The sequence below is a fragment of the Lipotes vexillifer genome, unplaced genomic scaffold (genome assembly GCF_000442215.2).
Source record: "Lipotes vexillifer unplaced genomic scaffold, Lipotes_vexillifer_v1.1 scaffold572, whole genome shotgun sequence".
In the NCBI taxonomy this organism is placed as follows: Eukaryota; Metazoa; Chordata; class Mammalia; order Artiodactyla; family Lipotidae; genus Lipotes; species Lipotes vexillifer.
Window position 1 is genome coordinate 468,418 of NW_006771270.1, and position 12,346 is coordinate 480,763.

At 39.9% G+C, this 12,346-nt stretch overlaps 1 non-coding gene across 1 annotated transcript; it reads left to right on the forward strand.

Moving 5' to 3' along the window:
- The first annotated feature begins 5,141 nt into the window (after positions 1-5,141).
- TRNAG-CCC (transfer RNA glycine (anticodon CCC)) lies at positions 5,142-5,214 on the forward strand. Its single transcript has one exon. It is a non-coding gene; the product is annotated as a tRNA-Gly (tRNA).
- Positions 5,215-12,346: the final 7,132 nt, after the last annotated feature.

Sequence of the window (12,346 nt, forward strand, 5' to 3'; positions counted from 1 at the left end):
AAAATGGCTTTACAGGGCTTCTGGCCTTTCAGCAACGTGAGCCCCCACCCCGGCCAAAAATGCCCAAGTTTCTTCAGTCACAGTCTAGGGTAGAGACTGAGGTGAGCCAAAGGGGAAACAGGAGAGCAAACACTCGTTTGGCATCCCTCTGGCACACTCTCAAGACCCAACCTGCCTCCAGGCAGCAAAATCCTGGTCTTACAGACAAAGCAATGTTGACACTGAGTTCCACTGGCTACAGTCAGACACTTACAGGGTTATTCTGCACTAGCTGATTTTACTCTGTGTATGTCACAAACTGCACCCCTAACCCTTCTCTGATGCATACCACTGATGGTAATCAAAAAAAATAGCTAAGCAGTTGTTAAGCACAAAGTATGAATCAAGCACTGTGTGAAGGAATTTGCACAAACTTATCCCCACAACAATCCTGTAAGATAGGTAAAATATTATCCCCCTTTAAAAGATGAGAAAACTGAGGTTAGGTAACTGGCCCCAGGTTACACAGCTGATAGATGGCAGAGATGGAATATGATCCCATGCACTCTGACTCCCAAGCCAGCATTCTTAGCTGCCAGCACAACCCTGCTTCACCAAGACAACACCATGACCCAGGGGGTTTCCAACACTGTCCTCCCCCCAGGATAGCCCATCAGATTCTCTGACCTGGGTTGGGGGTGAGGTATAAAGAGTACTAACTGAGGCTGAAGTTTAGTGAAGACAAAGAATACAATGATACACAAGTGGGTGGATCATGAACAGTTAAAGTTTCCTTCAGTGGTACCACCTTCCAGAGGACACCTGGAAATGCAGGGGCATTCTTGGCTGTCACAAGGAATGGGGGTGTACTGGCCATTAGTGGCCAGGTGCTAGGAATGTGAAACATTCTACAGTGGATAGAACAGTCAACACAATAATTGGTGCCTCCCAGATGTCAACAGCACTCCCACTAACAAACATGGTGCAACCAACTGGCCCTTGTAAACAGCTCCAGGGCGACAGAAGAAACAGGCAATGGGGAAGATCCTTTGAAGCTCATTGCTTTTGAAGCCTTACCTTATGCATCTTGAGCTTTTGTGAAGCACCTGCCAGGCAAGCATATGGCCCAAACCTGTTCCTCAAACTCCACATCAAGATTTATCTCCAAGGTATGGACAGGAGCCAGATTCAGGCCCACAGGCTATTTGTCCAACAAGACATTTGGCTCCATCCTGGCCCAGGCGATGAGCAGACACAGGGCTATGCCAGCTGATTCTTGGACTAAGCAATTGAGAATGTTGAGAAAGTCTCAGAAGGAAGGAGACTGCAGTCATTGCTCATTGTGACTGTCATCAGCTCTGTTCTGTACTGTCAAGGACTCTGCTGAGTATGGAGAAGGTGGCAAGTCAGGTCATGGGAAAACAATTCTTACCATCTGTGGGCTCTGGGAAAATACCAGCACCCTGCTACTTCCCTTCTCTCTCGTCCTCAAACATAATGCCCCTCAGTAAAAGCTCCAACTCAGGTCCCAAAGTCTCCTTTATAAAGAAAGGCTAATATTCATGAAATAACTAAAGAGCAGCATAGTCAAGAATCCACAATCAAGTCCGTGTTGCAAGGCAACCTGTAAAGATAGCTTAGCAGCATATGTTTGTTTTTCACTAAAAGCACTAAATCAGTGATCTTCTAAATACTAAAACACTGATCTTCTAGTTTCCCATCTCTGTCCCTCTCCTATATAGCCTAAACATCTGGCCAGGCAAAGTGTGACTGAAGATTAAATCTAATTCATGAGAAACTTGATTTCCTAGTTGATAAGCTTAAAGACATCAATTTAGCATAGGATAAGGAAAGCAAGGCTATTTACAGAGTCGCTGGGGATATCCTTAATGATTATACCCTTGTTCCCCTAGATCTCGTTGACAATTATATGGGCAGCTGTAAAGGAAGCGTGAATGGACTGTTACCAGGCCTTAATACTTAGTGATATTAAACTGAATTATGTTCAAGAGCAAGAACCCTGGAATAACAGTGGTATTGTGGGAGGCTGGGAAGGCAGTAATGTATGACTATCAGACAGGATCAAAACATAAGCAATACTGATGGCACCAGTAAAGTGATCTCAAAGAAACAGTTATTGTCATGGAAAGGACTGTAAAAAAATATATCGGTAGGAAACAAACTGTTAGGAGGAGAAAGGCAGATGGGGGATAACAGTTCTTGGCTCATGATTCTTTAAGTGAAACTGAGAGATTTATGAAACAAACTTACGATAAAGTCTTTTTTATTTTTAATGGAAGTGTCATGAATTTTTTATGTACTCAAAAGTTGGCTACTCTCCCAAAGAGAAAATTAGTTAAACAACTTGCATTAAAAATACGTAGGTCTTGGGCTTCCCTGGTGGCCCAGTGGTTGAAAGTCTGCCCGCTGGGCCTGTGAGCCATGGCCGCTGAGCCTGCGCGTCCGGAGCCTGTGCTCCGCAACGGGACAGGCCACAACAGTGAGAGGCCTGCGTACCGCAAAAAAAACACACAAAAAAACGTACGTCTGGCAGTTGTAGCAAACAGCAGATTTAGCCAATGTGGACGACCCTCCACCTCACCCTCAATTCACAAACACAGAAAACTGCCAGATAAAATGAAGCATATTTAAAACTACATACTCAATATGAGAGACCACTTCACACTCATTAGGATGGCTATTATTTAAAAAACACAAACAGGGCTTCCCTGGCGGCGCAGTGGTTGAGGGTCCGCCTGCCGATGCGGGGGACGGGGGTTCGTGCCCCGGTCCGGGAGGATCCCGCGTGCCGCGGAGCGGCTGGGCCCGTGAGCCATGGCCGCTGAGCCTGCGCGTCCGGAGCCTGTGCTCCGCGGCGGGAGAGGCCACGGCGGTGAGAGGCCCACGTACCGCAAACAAATAAATAAATAAATAAAATAAAATAAAATAAAATAAAAAACACAAACAGAAAATGATAAGTGTTGGTGAAGATGTAGAAAAATTGAAACCATTGTACACTGCTGGTAGGTATGTAAAATTTATGGTGGTTCCTCAAAAAGTTAAACACAGATTACAATATTATCCAAAAATTTCACTTCTAGGTATACATCAAAAAAAATGAAAGGAGGGGCACAAAGAGATACTTACATACACATGTCTATAGAAGCATAATTCACAATAATCAAAAGGTAGAAGCAACACAAGTGCCCATCAACAGATGACTAGATAAATGAAATGTGGTATACATATACAATGGAATATTATTTGGCCTTAAAAAATAAGGAAATTGTAACACTTGCCACAAAATAAAGAAACTATAACATGATGAACCTTGAAGTCATTGTGCTAAGAGAAATAAGCCAGACACAAAAGGATAAATACTATATGGTTCTACTCATATGAGGTACTTAGAGTAGTCAAACTCATAGAAATAGAAAGTAGGATGGTGGCTGCCAGAGGCTGGGGGGAGAGAAAAATGGGAAATTATTGTTTAATGGGTTAAAAGTTTCAGTTTTGAAAGAATAAAGTTCTGGAGATGAGTGGTGGTGATGGTTGCACAACAATGTGAATGTACTTAATGCCACAGAACTGTACACTTTAAATGGTTAAAATGATACATTTTATGTCACGAATATTTTACACAATTAAAATAAATAGAAAAAAAAAGAAGAAAAAAAAAACTGTATGGCTGAACTTAAAAGAGAGAAAGGGAGATTTTCCTCAAGAGGAAACCAAAACAGAATGATAAACTCTGAAGGTGAACTGTAGAAGCCTGGGAAAAACACAAGATCTGGTCTAGGTGTCAAGCTTTTAATGCCCACACAGAAACAGGGCCACACTTGAAGGAGGAGTTGACACTAGGCCCCTAAATGAAACAGGAGCCTTGAAGCTAGACAAACTCTACCCACCTGCCAAGTGAAGCAGTAAAGAAACTTGCTCTGTTCAGGGCTCCTATAAGATATTAAAGCCCAAAGTCTGTACCATGCTCAGGAGCAAATGAAGAATTTATATTACCTAAGTGAAAAAAAGAAGGTAAAAACGGGTCCCGTGCTCTATAAATTGCTGACAGTAGTGCAAATTAGTATAACCCCTAGGCGGGGAATTTGCCAATACTGTTGAAATTACAAAGCATATATAATGCACATACAAAGCAGAAAACAATAGGATAATATTTTCAAAATACTGAGAGAAAATAGTGGTTAACTTAGATAAACGAAATGTGGTATATACACACAATGGAATATTATTCAGTATTAAAAAAGAGGGAAATTCTAACACTTCCCACAATAGGATGAATCTTGAAGTCATTATGCTAAGTGAAATAAGCCAGACACCAAAGGCTTATACTATATGTAAATTACCACTCAATAGCAGAGGGCAATGAAGACCTTTAGAGGGAAGCAAAACTGAGAGTATTACTACCAGACTTGCACTAGGACTAGGATATACAACAGAAAGAAAGAAAGTGAAGCCAGTTGGAAGAGTACAGTTGTAAGAAAGAATGGTAAACAAAGCAATGAGTTAAAAATGAATGGAGGGCTTCCCTGGTGGCGCAATGGTTGAGAATCTGCCTGCTAATGCAGGGGACACGGGTTCAAGCCCTGGTCTGGGAGGATCCCACATGCCGCGGAGCAGCTAGGCCCGTGAGCCACAACTACTGAGCCTGCGCGTCTAGAGACTGTGCTCCACAACAAGAGAGGCCGTGATAGTGAGAGGTCAGCGCACCGCAATGAAGAGTGGCCCCTGCTTGCCACAACTAGAGAAAGCCCTCACACAGAAACGAAGACCCAACACAGCGAAAATAAATAAATAAATTAATAAACTCCTACCCCCAACATCTAAAAAAGTAAAAATAAATTTAAAAAAGAGAGGAAAATAATTACATTTATTAAAAAAAAAAAATGAATGGAGTGGGACTTCGCTGGTGGCACAGTGGTTAAGACTCCGTGCTCCCAATGCAGGGGGCTCGGGTTCGGGCCCTGGTCAGGGAACTAGATCCCACATGCATGCTGCAACTAAGAGTTCACATGGCACAACTAAGGAGCCGGCGAGCGGCAACTAAGGAGCCTGCAACTAAGACCCAATGCAACCAAAGACCCGGTGCAACCAAATAAATAAATAAATAAAAATTATGTTTTTTTAAAAAAATGAATGGAGGGACTTCCCTGCTGGTCCATTGGTTAAGACTCTGCACTCCCAATGCAGGGGGCCCAGGTTCGATCCCTGGTCAAGGAACTAGATCCGGTACGCCACAACTAATAACCCGCATGCCACAACGAAGATCCCGCATGCTGCAACTAAGACCTGGCACAGCCAAATAACTAACTAAATAGTTTTTAAAACAAAGAATGAAAAACATAAACAGGAACTGTTTTACTGTTGTATAAAACAATAATAATTATTATTATTATGACTAATTTAGGGGATTTAAAAGACAAAATGGAACTAAAATATTGAATAAGAACACATATAAAACAAGAGGCAGACTTCCCTGGTGGCGCAGTGGTTAAGAATCCGCCTGCCAATGCAGAAGACATGGGTTTGAGCCCTGGTCTGGGAAGATCCCACATGCCACGGAACAACTAAGCCTGTGCGCCACAACTAATGAGCCTGCACTCTAGAGCCTGCGAGCCACAACTACTGAGCCCCTGTGCCACAACTACTGAAACCTGCATGCCTAGAGCCCGTGCTCCCAACAAGAGAAGCCACCACTATGAGAAGCCTGCACACCACAATGAAGAGTAGCCCCCGCTCGCTGCAACCAGAGAAAACCCCATGTGCAGCAACAAAGACCCAACGCAGCCAAAAATTAAAAATAAGTAAAATAAAATAAATTTAAAAAAAAAACACAAGAGGGGATGACTATATTTAAAATGTTTTAAGGACTTTGTATTGTTGGGGGGGAGCAGAGAGTTATTAACTATATTAAGTAAGCAAGTTAAAATTTTTAAAGTAATAAGATGTATCATTTCCAAACTAGCAGAGGGAAAAGAGGGGTGATAAACTAAATTTAAAAATTGTGTCAATCCAATAGAAGGTAGTAAAGGAGAAAAAGCATAAAAAAGGATAAACAGAAAGTATCAAAATTATATGGTAGAACTAAATCTAATGTATCAGTAATCATAAAATATTAACTTGCCAGTTAAAAGAAATGTCAGACTGAATTTTTAAAAATAATAAAAATCTAGCTATAGGCTATTTTTAGAGACATACTTCTAAAAACAAAGAAAGTACTTCAATTAAAATAAATAAATTTTTTTTAAAAAATCAACTATACGTCAATTAATAAATATATTCTTAATAAATATATTTTTAAATAAATAAAAGCAAAGAAAGTAAATGGATACTAGAAAAATATTATCCTCTCTCAACCCCCACCCACCCAGCCCCACCATACCAAAAAGATACAGCATCTCTAGAATAATACACAACAAAATAAGGCTCTAAGGGCCTTATTAGGCCTGAGCCTAGTATGTCATTGATACCAAAATTGGATAGTGAACAGGTAAAATTATGGACCAATCCTGCTTATGAATACTTACAAAAACCTAAATAAATATTAGCCTCAAGTCCAGCAAAAAGTTAATACAATATTTCATCAAATCAAAAATGTCACTGATTGTAAGACACACCATTACTTTTATACTAAGAAACAAAAATTCTGTCATTTCAGCCATAGCATAATGCTTTCTTATCACTCACACATTTTATTTTATACTCACTGAAGGGTTTTCAGACTTAGTTACACTTATTTTTATCATTTATCATTCTTATACGTTCAAAATGAGGAAAATATAACCAAAATAAATAACGTTAAGATCTTCATATTGGAGTCCAACTCCTCTAAATCACCTTACAATTCAGACTCTTTGATATTTATTCTTGCCATCAAGAGATGGTAGTATGTAACATTTCAAAAAACAGTTTCTACCATTCTCTCTGGCATTTTCTTCTAAGCCACTGACACATATTCGGAAAGTTTTGCTGCTGAAATTTTCTTACTTTACCAGAAGTTAACAACAGAAAGTTTTCAGCAACAATCAAGACTCCTATTCCTTCGTCAAAGGGTCCTTAAATGGCTGTTAACTAAAACGCTAAGGAATCACAGGTAACCAAGTTCAAGCAAGAGCAATTAGAAGACGCCATTGACTGTAAAACATATTCTACTTACAGAAATGTGAAAAGGTAAAACATCTGCACCTCAGAATCAACAAACATGGTATTTCACAATCAAAGAAGATTTATTTCAGGAATACGAGAATAGTTTAACATTAGAAAACTTATTAAAGTAGGTAACCACGTTAACACATTAAAGAAAAAAACTCAAAGCATGCAGAAAAGCATTTGATAAAGTTCAACAATCATAACTTTTTTTAAAAAACCTCTTAGCAAAACAGAAATACAAAGAAACAGACTTAACCGTATACAGCTGACTACCTGCCAAGATTCCACAGTAAAAACAAAACCAAAAAATGGTAAAATGCTACAAACATCCTCTTTAAAGGCAAGAACAGGAATAAACGTGACTGCCATCATTGCTTCTATCTAATATTCTACAAAAGGTCTTAGGCAGGGGCTTCCCTGGTGGCGCAGTGGTCTGGGAAGATCCCACATGCTGCAGAGCAACTGGGCCCGTGCACCACAACTACTGAGCCTGTGCTCTAGAGCCTGTGAACCACAGCTACTGAAGCCCGCGTGCCTAGAGCCCATGCTCCACCAACAAGAGAAGCCACCGCAATGAGAGGCTCGCTCACTGCAATGAAGAGTAGCCCCCGCTCGCCACAACTAGAGAAAGCCCACGCACAGCAATGGAGATCCAACACAGCCATAAATCAATCAATTAATTAATTAATTAAAATGTCTTAGGCCGCTCAATAAAACAGGAAAATACTAGAGATAGTACAAGGAGTGGAAAAGAAGAAAGAACTAACCTGTTATTATCAACCCAGATAATCCAAAATAAACTACAAACTATTGCACTAATAAGAGAGTTCAGCAAGGTTATGAAATATAAAAGCCAATATATTAAAGCCCATAGAGGGCTTATAGTACAGCAATGAACAATTAAAAATATAATTTTTATAAAAGATGATATTTATAATAGCTTCTAAAAAATACATAGGAATCAATTTAATCAAACATGTAATGCATTTTTATAGGAAACACTTAAAACTTCATTGAAAACATTTACTAAAAAAAAACTGAAGCACTAAGATATCAATAAAGTGATATATAAAATATTTATGAGTGGGAGGAATATATATATCTATTTCTACCAGAAATAATCTATAAAGTCATTGAAATTCTAAAATTCTAATCAAAACATATAACTCAACAAGCTGATCCTAAAAGTGGGAAGAGGGATCTCGGAATAGCCAAAACAATTCTGAAGAAAATAAAGAAGGGGTTGGGGAACTCAACCTACCATGCATCAAGACTTTATATAAAGTTTTAAGAATTAAAACAATGTGTATTGATATAGTAACAATTATCAGTGCAACAGAACAAAATATTTAAACCAGAAACAAACCCAAGTAAAGAAAATTCAGGGACTTACCTGGTGGCACAGTGATTAAGGATCCACCTGCCAGTGCAGGGGACACGGGTTCAATCCCTGGTCCGGGAAGATCCCACGTGCCGCAGAGCCAACTGAGGTTGTGCACCACAACTACTGAGCCTGCGGTCTAGAGCCCGTGAGCCACAACTACTGAGCCCACGTGCCACAACTACTGAAGCCCACACGCCTAGAGCCCATGTTCTGCAATAAGAGAAGCCGTTGCAATGGGAAGCCCATGCACCGCAATGAAGAGTAGCCCCCACTCTCTGCAACTAGAGAAAGCCCACACGCAGCAACGAAGACCCAGCGCAGCCAAAAATAAATACATAAATACGTAAATAAATAAATTTTTTTTAAAAAAAAATCAAAGAATATCTCTAGGTAGTCCTTTTTCTAAGGAGAAAGGGTGGGAAAAGCATCTGATAAGGAGGAGGTAGGGGACAGCGGCAATTTAACAACATCCACACTTTCTTATTTCTTTACAGAAAATCTGAAGCAAACATGACAAAACTTTACTATTTTTTAAAGCTAGGTGGAGGGTACAAAGGTGTTTATTATATTTTTTCTGTCCTTTCAGTATATTTTAAGCATTTCATAATTTAAACATTTTACATAGAAAAGGTCTGGGAATATGCGTGATATACCCATTTTTAAAGCCCTATCCTATAAAATAAGGGTAGAGTCTTAAAAAGATGTTTGTTTATAATGGGGAAAAATTGAAAACAGAATTAGCTAAACAAATTGCAGAACAGCCACACAATGAAATGTCACATAACCACGAAAAAATTATAGTTCAGAAGTGTAGTTATTAACTTGGAAAGACATTAAATGGGAAAAAAAAAAACAGACTATAAAACTATAGGCTTTCGGGCTTCCCGGGTGGCGCAGTGGTTGAGAGTCCGCCTGCCGATGCGGGGGACGCGGGTTCGTGCTCCGGTCCGGGAAGATCCCACATGCCGCGGAGCAGCTGGGCCCGTGGGCCATGGCCGCTGAGCCTGCGTGTCCAGAGCCTGTGCTCCGCAGCGGGAGAGGCCACAACAGTGAGAGGCCCGCATACCGCAAAAACAAAACAAAAAAACTATAGGCTTTCAACTAAGGCATTAAATGGTTAAATGAACTTTGCCCCACATGCACCAGCAGGCCAAGGTTCTATTAATGCACCTGCCATGTTTTAATCTCATCAACTTGCATCCATGGACAGAAGTTAACTACAAGGAGCTTAATAATAATAAAAAGTACAATAGATTAATTCTAGTGTTTTGAATAAGAAAGATATTGCTGTAATACTGATATAGAATAGCAGCATTCAAAGCCAAAAAAAATTACTTCCCAGTGTTGGTGCCAACAATCCCAGCCTTTCCAGATGAGACCTGTTCTATCTAATCATCCAGTCAGAGAACTACCAGAGTTAGCACAGTAGTGTAAATTGCTGATCATATATAAGAAAGAGCCAGGTAAAATATAATAAACTATATTCAAAATAAACTGTCAGGTATCAATGAAACAAAGCTATACTAACAAAGTGATGCCATATTTATTAGAGAAAAGAGTGGCAGCAAGAAGTTACTAAAGGAATTTTGAGAGAATAAAACATTTTGCCCTGTTACATTTATACCCACCGATAAATTGGAAATTGACTTGGGTACTCTAAAACCTGTGCTCCGTATTTTGTTCATTAAAAGTTGCCCAAGGGACTTCCCTGGCGGCACAGTGGTTAAGACTCTGAGCTCCCAATGCAGGGGGCCTAGGTTCGATCCCTAGTCAGGGAACTAGATCCCACATGCATGCTACAACTAAGAGTTCACATGCCACAACTAAGGAACCAGCAAGCTGCAACTAAGGAGCCCACATGCCACAACTAAGGAGCCCGCAAGCCACAGCTAAGACCCGGGGCAACCAAATAAATAAATCAATTTAATCAAACATGTAATGCATTTTTATAGGAAACACTTAAAACTTCATTGAAAACATTTACTAAAAAAAAACTGAAGCACTAAGATATCAATAAAGTGATATATAAAATATTTATGAGTGGGAGGAATATATATATCTATTTCTACCAGAAATAATCTATAAAGTCATTGAAATTCTAAAATTCTAATCAAAACATATAACTCAACAAGCTGATCCTAAAAGTGGGAAGAGGGATCTCGGAATAGCCAAAACAATTCTGAAGAAAATAAAGAAGGGGTTGGGGAACTCAACCTACCATGCATCAAGACTTTATATAAAGTTTTAAGAATTAAAACAATGTGTATTGATATAGTAACAATTATCAGTGCAACAGAACAAAATATTTAAACCAGAAACAAACCCAAGTAAAGAAAATTCAGGGACTTACCTGGTGGCACAGTGATTAAGGATCCACCTGCCAGTGCAGGGGACACGGGTTCAATCCCTGGTCCGGGAAGATCCCACGTGCCGCAGAGCCAACTGAGGTTGTGCACCACAACTACTGAGCCTGCGGTCTAGAGCCCGTGAGCCACAACTACTGAGCCCACGTGCCACAACTACTGAAGCCCACACGCCTAGAGCCCATGTTCTGCAATAAGAGAAGCCGTTGCAATGGGAAGCCCATGCACCGCAATGAAGAGTAGCCCCCACTCTCTGCAACTAGAGAAAGCCCACACGCAGCAACGAAGACCCAGCGCAGCCAAAAATAAATACATAAATACGTAAATAAATAAATTTTTTTTAAAAAAAAATCAAAGAATATCTCTAGGTAGTCCTTTTTCTAAGGAGAAAGGGTGGGAAAAGCATCTGATAAGGAGGAGGTAGGGGACAGCGGCAATTTAACAACATCCACACTTTCTTATTTCTTTACAGAAAATCTGAAGCAAACATGACAAAACTTTACTATTTTTTAAAGCTAGGTGGAGGGTACAAAGGTGTTTATTATATTTTTTCTGTCCTTTCAGTATATTTTAAGCATTTCATAATTTAAACATTTTACATAGAAAAGGTCTGGGAATATGCGTGATATACCCATTTTTAAAGCCCTATCCTATAAAATAAGGGTAGAGTCTTAAAAAGATGTTTGTTTATAATGGGGAAAAATTGAAAACAGAATTAGCTAAACAAATTGCAGAACAGCCACACAATGAAATGTCACATAACCACGAAAAAATTATAGTTCAGAAGTGTAGTTATTAACTTGGAAAGACATTAAATGGGAAAAAAAAAAACAGACTATAAAACTATAGGCTTTCGGGCTTCCCGGGTGGCGCAGTGGTTGAGAGTCCGCCTGCCGATGCGGGGGACGCGGGTTCGTGCTCCGGTCCGGGAAGATCCCACATGCCGCGGAGCAGCTGGGCCCGTGGGCCATGGCCGCTGAGCCTGCGTGTCCAGAGCCTGTGCTCCGCAGCGGGAGAGGCCACAACAGTGAGAGGCCCGCATACCGCAAAAACAAAACAAAAAAACTATAGGCTTTCAACTAAGGCATTAAATGGTTAAATGAACTTTGCCCCACATGCACCAGCAGGCCAAGGTTCTATTAATGCACCTGCCATGTTTTAATCTCATCAACTTGCATCCATGGACAGAAGTTAACTACAAGGAGCTTAATAATAATAAAAAGTACAATAGATTAATTCTAGTGTTTTGAATAAGAAAGATATTGCTGTAATACTGATATAGAATAGCAGCATTCAAAGCCAAAAAAAATTACTTCCCAGTGTTGGTGCCAACAATCCCAGCCTTTCCAGATGAGACCTGTTCTATCTAATCATCCAGTCAGAGAACTACCAGAGTTAGCACAGTAGTGTAAATTGCTGATCATATATAAGAAAGAGCCAGGTAAAATATAATAAA